Source organism: Miscanthus floridulus, chromosome 18 (genome assembly GCF_019320115.1).
Source record: "Miscanthus floridulus cultivar M001 chromosome 18, ASM1932011v1, whole genome shotgun sequence".
NCBI classification, from domain to species: domain Eukaryota; kingdom Viridiplantae; phylum Streptophyta; class Magnoliopsida; order Poales; family Poaceae; genus Miscanthus; species Miscanthus floridulus.
Window position 1 is genome coordinate 117,084,326 of NC_089597.1, and position 7,641 is coordinate 117,091,966.

A 7,641-nucleotide genomic window follows, 5' to 3' on the forward strand; every position below is an offset into this window, starting at 1 on the left:
TAGTGGCAAGCCTTACCCTCGCCAGTGCAATGCGAGGAGACCGCGACTCGAACCCGGGACCTTCCGGTCACAGGCTGTAAGACTCTACCGCTTGCACCAGGCCTAAAACACAAAATGACAGAAACAAATTACGTACGCCAAAATAAAACCATGTTTACTTATTCATTACAGCAATGAAGATGCTACAAAGCAAGGCAGTATATGTTTTCTGGAATGCTACGGGACTCGATCATAGCAGAAACTTGATCATAAGCGACTCGACCTCACATTGGACACGACAAACTGAACTCAGTACCCCCAACCCGCCCAGACCCTTACTGCCCACCACGGAGGCACAGAACCAGGCAGAGCGTAGACTCCTTTTGGATGTTGTAGTCCGCAAGGGTGCGGTCGTCCTGAAGCTGCTTACCAGCAAATATCAGGCGCTACTGGTCCGGCGGGATGCCCTCCTTATCCTGGATCTTTGCCTTCACATTGTCGATCGTGTCAGAAGACTCGAACTCCAGGGTGATGGTCTTGCCAGTCAGCATCTTCACAAAAATCTGCATACCACCACGCACTAGTAGAGAACCTAGCTGTAGTCCCGGTTCTCAACCCTCTTTAATCCCGGTTTTGCAACCGGGACTATGCAATCGGGACTAAAGTTCTTGATTTTTAGTCCCGGTTCCTCCAACCGGGAGTAGAGGTGTTTATTGGGTAAAAAAAAGTTGCAGCTGTGGAGATTCGAACCTACGACCTCCCACTTCAGCTCTTGCACGTGTTACCATCTCACCTACCACCACCTTTCCTTTTAAATTTAGTTTGGCGACACCTTTAGTCCGGATTTGAGACATAAACCGAGACTAAAGGTACCTTTAGTCCAGGTTCGTGTCTCAAACTAGGACTAAAAGTCACACTTTTAGTCCGGGTTCATGTCTCAAACCAGGACTAAAGATTCTCGCACTGACGTGCCTCTGACACACCTCGGTAACCGTTACAACCAGGACTAAAGGGTAGAATTAGTCACAGTTTGTATTACAAACCGAGACTAAAGGTCCATTCCTCCCTTTAGCCGTTGTAATTTTTAAACCGGGACTAAATACTTTTTGGCCATGGATGAAAGGCCGTTTCTCTACTAGTGACGGAGGCGGAGCACCAAGTGGAGGGTGGACTCCTTCTGAATGTTGTAGTCAGCAAGAGTGCGGCCATCCTCAAGTTGCTTTCCAGCAAAGATGAGGCGCTGCTGGTCTGGTGGGATGCCCTCCTTGTCTTGAATTTTTGCCTTTACGTTATCGATCGTATCAGAAGACTCAACTTCAAGTGTGATGGTCTTCCCGGTTAGAGTCTTGACAAAGATCTGCATGCCTCCCCTTAGCCTGAGCACAAGGTGAAGGGTGGACTCTTTCTGAATGTTGTAGTCAGCCAAGGTGCAGCCATCCTCGAGCTGCTTCCCGGCAAAGATAAGGCACTGCTAGTCTGGGGGAATGCCCTCCTTGTCTTGAATCTTGGCCTTCACGTTGTCAATCGTGTCTGAGGACTCGACCTCCAGTGTGATGGTCTTTCCAGTCAGGGTCTTCACAAAGATCTGCATCCCACCCCTGAGCCTGAGCACAAGGTGGAGGGTGGACTCCTTCTGGATGTTATAGTCAGCGAGTGTCCGCCCATCCTCGAGCTGCTTGCCTGCAAAGATCAGGCGCTGCTGATCCGGCGGGATTCCCTCCTTGTCCTGGATCATCTTTGCCTTGACATTGTCAATTGTGTCCGAGGACTCAACCTCGAGGGTGATGGTCTTGCCAGTGAGGGTCTTCACAAAGATCTGCATCTGCAGAGACAAAAATCACGGTAAGCTACCATAAAGAGATAGGCACAGGAAAACCTAGTGCTTAGAAAAGAATGATTCAAATCTCAACTATGAAACAGAGGTATCAACAAACAAAAAACACAAACATATAGTTTATATATATGAACCACGACAATTAGAACAAACAACACCTCATGCATACCAACTGCCAATGTGCTAGTTACATTTCTAATTTAGATGACAACTCAACATACACAAGCAGAAAATATAGAGACGGGATTGAACATTTATAATCATAAAAAGTGGCAAGTGTATCGACAAGAAATAAGTTTAGCAGTACTTCCAAAACTTATACATATCCTAATTCTGATTAAGGTGATCAGAAATGGATTGATCTAAGGTAAAATAGGCAGGGAAGATTCAAGGCAAGATTCATCTTGATTTCTTTGAAGTAATAAAGATCTTATATTTTTTTAAGCAAAAACCATCTTAATTTTGAGCATAAGCTAATCAACAGATTGAAATTAAACCAAACCATACCTACAGGATTGTGTTAGGGGCAGCAGGACACTATGGCAGGCATGGTTTGAACTTTGAATTTCTTGACTTTGAGATTGATAATACACTAATTAATCTATCGAACTGAAACCTGATTGACATATACAGGACATCGTTCTGACTTCTGAGGTAACACTATAGTAAGGATGTAGCCATAATTTAGATGATACACCAATTAATCTACTGAATTGAAACATAATTCTATGGTATCTGCAGGATTACATTCGAGGCATCATGATAAGAATCCCTCTTAATTTTGATATAATACACTAATAAATCTTTTGAATGGAACCCTAACTCTATGATATCTACAAAATTCCGTTCCAGAACAGAAACACCATGGCCTATAAGCACGGCAATAAGCCAAAAAACGAACTCAGCATGAATGAATTAACTAAAAGTAACGATCGAACATCGCAGACCAAGCGAGCAATTTATAAGGATCTTCATACGGAAGGCGCAATAGGGGGGGGGCATACCTTGACGAGAAGATCGGTAGAGCCTTGCTTAGTTCGCTTTCGCAGCGGCGGCGGCGGCGGCGGCGACGGCGGTGTGGTGTGACTTCGCGATTGGGATTGAGGGAGATCGGGTTGGTGAAATCTGAGGGAGGCCGGAGATGGACTTTATAGTGAGGGAACGGAGGGTTGCCGTGCCCAACTGGTGGGGTCCCGGTGACGTCACGGCAATGGAAATATGGAATCACACGTTTTTTTATGAGAAAAATATGGAATCACACGTGAGCGAGAGTCCATCGGCCCGTTGCGGCGTCCATGGTCCGCCCGCCCTCTTGCGCAGGCCGCAGCCTATCGACTGGAACCAGTTGCGTGACGGGCTTTCCAGGGCCCCCGCTTGGGCTACGACGGGCCATATTAGTGTAGCAGCTCAAACACTCACTGTTACAGGTATCTTTGCAAAAAGGAAGCAACTGGCAGTATTAATTTTGTTATACAGACACGAAATATCACTATTGAACTATTGATCTTCCGTATCTGTATATGTATATCATCCAAGTACCAATTTGGATTCTGCAGGCACATACCTCCCACATGCATTCCACACATTACTGGTAATAAGTGCCAAAGCACATCTTATTCATCAAGAGCGCCCCATGCCCCCGACGCGTGCGCTAGTAGTTCACGGCCACGGGAGGGGAGAGACGCTTGAGCACGGTGCTGGCCACAGCCGCGCCGGCCCTTACGGCCCACGGAGCTGCAGGCGTGAGCGCCAGCAGGCAAAGGGTTTGGGTTGATTCGATTGGTCAAGGCCGAGCTGGGCTTCACGGGAGACGAAAGAAAAAGCATTAGAGACAGAGAGGCTTGGGCTGGGTTAGAGATCAAGAGCTAGCTGGATAGTTATCAGGCTTTTAGCTCGGGTAGTTATTAGGCCCAAGGTTAGGTTAGAGTTAGCTTTAGATTCACATTCGAATTTAGATTTCAAATGTAAATCAGACTCAAGCAACCAACCAAAACCAAAAGAACTCTAAAGCAGTCTAACATAGATTTGTCCTTATTATGAAAATAAATGCACTAAAAATTTATTACTAGGAATTCTAGGTGAGATCACGGGACAATAATCTTTAATGTTTTCACTGCAAAGCAACAACACATGATTTTTTTTGAAATCCACATTTTTGCAATCAGAAACATTCCGGGATGTTACAGACTCCCCCCTCCTCAGAAGAATCTCGTCCTCGAGATTAAAGCTGCACTGGGTTGACAGAGTTCTTCTGCTTCTTACATTTGTCCGATTGTTTGTCGATGCTTCCAACATAGTTGAAATTACTTTTCCATAATGTCATATCTCTCCTTAATCCAATTTTGGTTGATCCTGAGTTGTGGCTCGAAACCCATTGTATCCTGCAGATACTCTTGGTCATTTGACTTGTTCATCTTGTCCTCCTTGGTGGTTCCTAGCTTGTATGTCCTCTTCGATTATTCCACATCACATGGGTACACTTCTTTCTTATTTCCATGTAAGATCCAAACTGATAGGCTTCGAGTTCGTATCATCTTGATACTCTTGGTTAGCCTCGTGTGTACCTTAGGTGTTAGCTGTTTTCCTTCAATTCCTAAGGTATCGCATTCCATGAGGGAGATCCTCGAATCATTTGGATTCTTCTTTTCCGTGAATATCCATATCCTTCTCTCGCAAATAAATGCACTCAAATTTTATTACTAAAATTTTAGGAGAGATCACGGGAAGATAATCTTAAATGTTTTCACTGCAAAGCAACAAACACACGAAAATTTTTGAAATCCACATTTTTGCAATCAGAAACATTCCGGGATGTTACAACTTGCTCTGTTGCAAATAAACAACATGTTTGTTTATCGATCCACACTTCCAAGCGATTTTATTTGCCACAACACAAGTAACCGGTGAGTACCACCAAATACATTATAAGTAGTTATTACACGACGCCGAGCAGGGATAAGCATGACAGCAACAATCTCAGGGCGAGCAATTGGTAATGCAGTAGCAACGAGGGGGAATGTCGGCGCACGTGCCCTGAATGTTGTCGTGGCTTTCGTCTATGCAAACATCTGTGCAGCTGTTTTCGTCCAAGCACCACCCTCGAAAGTTGCCGCTCAGGTGCCTGCAAGTATTTGCTGCCCCAACAGAGGCCATCTCTGACGTACACGCACGAACATCGTTAATTAGCCAGAGGAATAATCAAAAGACATCGCGTCATGCGACGTTACATAGCTTGTGCATGTACCGGCTGTCACGATGACGAGTAGGAGGACGATGGCGGCGGCTGCGGCTGCAGAGAGATTTCTTCGTGAATGTAGCTCCATTTTTTGGTTGCTTCTTTGTGGAATGAAGTTCGTACGTTGATGAAGAATGATCGAAGTTTGGTACGTTGATGACAGATGAGTGAGAAGTTTGGTAATATATATAGAGAGATAGAGAGCTAGAGATGACGTGAGAAATTTTGGCTCGTCCAAAACTTTAGCATGAAATATCACACTACCAGGCCAGAACGGCCGGTGGATGAATCCCACCTACAATAAGAATGTTCGGAGAAAGCAAAGTATTCCCCTCCAATCCTCCTTCGGGGGCAGGCATATGTTTCTGTTGTATTCTTGGTAAGTTCAATGGATCCTTTGTTTTGGAGCAGCCAATGCAATGCAGATTTGTCCTCTTGGACTTGTGACTTATATATAAGCCTGACTTCTCGAAACTCAACTCGATGATCCAAGCAAATTTGTCTGCTCGCTTTCTTCTTCAACGTATCAACATGCACTAAAAAACAACCAATGGCGGCTTCATGAAAAATCTCTCTACAGCCGCCGCTGTTGTCATTTTACTTGTCATCGTGGCCGCCGGCTAAATGATTTAGCTTTCACTGATCTCACTTAAGGGACTTGCTGATTAAAAGCTAGGTCACATCGAGATGTCCAGATGCTCCATGCTCATTATGATTATTATCTCCTTAAAGAAAGGCAAGGCTTATCAGCAGTGTTTTTTTCTCACAACAAATCAGTTTCACACTACCACAGACAAGATTAGTAGGGGCGGCTAGTGAGGCTTTGTAGAGGCGGCTCGGCTAGCCGCCCCTACCATACCGTCTCTATAAATCATGCATTTGAAGGGGCGATTCCTAGACCGCCCTTACAAATCGATTTGTAGAGGCAGCTGGTGTTATCAGCCGCCCCTACAAATCGATTTGTAGGTGCGGCTGTAGTACCAGCCGTCCCTATAATACCTGTTTGTAGGGGCGGTTCAGTCTAAAACCGCCCCTACAGTTCATTTTTCGTAAAAAAAAATTCAAATTTACATTTCAAATTCGATCTGAACACACACACATACACACACACACACACACACACACACACACACATATATATATATATATATATATATATATATATATATATATATATAAAATTCAAATCTGACCATAAGCACAAAAACATTATATAAACTACCATTACAAGTCCAATTCACAAGAATATATACAATCCATGATTAAATAGACATAATTCACAAGTCTAATTCGTTCCACAAGTCCAAACCGTTCCACAAGGTAAGACCAATGTTAAATTCCATACACATTGTTATCAACGGCCTAGAGCAAGCCTTTCAGTCTCACAAAGGTGTTGGTACTGAGGATTTCTACCTAAGTCAGAATCTCGGTCATGGTAGGTGCCTATGACGTGTACAATCTGGTCCAATATGAAGTTGCAAAGGTCGCTGATGAGCTCTAAGAGTTGGGCATCCTTGTATGGGTCTCTTTTCATTTCTTTCTCTTCTTTCCACTACAAGAGAACAAGTTTTGGTTTAGTATTTCATATCATGTGCGAAGTTTTTATACTACGGGTGAAGAGGTTCAAACTTACCCTTAAGGGGTGTCTCCTGTAGACACCGGTGTTACTCATCATAGAACATACATAGTATCCACAATGTACACTCCCAGGCTTCTGCTTGGAGCACTGTGTGTTTTGCATATGGAAATATTAAGTAATGCTTTTGACAGCCATGTAATGGAGTACTAAAGTAAGTTACACTTACCGCATATAGTGTTTTTATAGCCAGCTTTTCCTTTCTTACTGGATCATGCCTTCCGTGATGTTCATTGACATAGAACCCGAATGCCCTGTTCAAATTATTTTAGCAAATGCAACTTGTTAGTATCCAAAAGTTAACGTTACAAGTATGTATATAAACATATAAGCTAATAAGGATTGTCGATATGTATATATCTTGAGAATCGATATGAAGTCTTTGTATGTCACCGGATCCCTATCTATTGAATCAAAGACCCATGCCATTCTCCTCCCGACATCGATGCCTATACAAATCCAGTGGTTGCTACATGAATTTAATCATAGAACTAGATAAGCTCTTTTGCATCGAATAAAATATATCGAACAAAGCTTTAAGTATAGAGTTGAACTTACTCGAAGTTGTATGGTAGCCATATAGTAGAGTGTTGTTGGAGATTTTTAAAAGCTAGGGCAATGTATGCCGAAACCGTAAGGGACTCTTGCCTTAGTTTCTTCGCACGGATGTCCTCTTTCTCCCAAAGGGTCTTTCAAGCAGCTAGCACTTTGGCATCCAGTTTCCACTATCTAGGGTAATTAAAATTTGTTTGTGCTATAGCTTTAGGGTCTATATACCCAGTTTTCACACTTGGCATTTGTTTTACAATGTGCACTTGCATTCTACAAATCACGACGTGGGTTAGTTAGAACAAAATCCAAAGATTACATTTATATCATATCGGGAGGGCAAGGACGTACAGGCACCACGTGCGAATTATATTCATTTCCATTGCTCCGAGGTGAAAGCATGTCTGC

At 43.5% G+C, this 7,641-nt stretch overlaps 1 pseudogene; it reads right to left on the bottom strand.

The window, feature by feature from the left end:
* Window positions 1-314: 314 nt before the first annotated feature.
* On the bottom strand, window positions 315-1,809 carry LOC136522363 (polyubiquitin-like; annotated as a pseudogene).
* Between the last annotated feature and the right edge of the window lie 5,832 nt (window positions 1,810-7,641).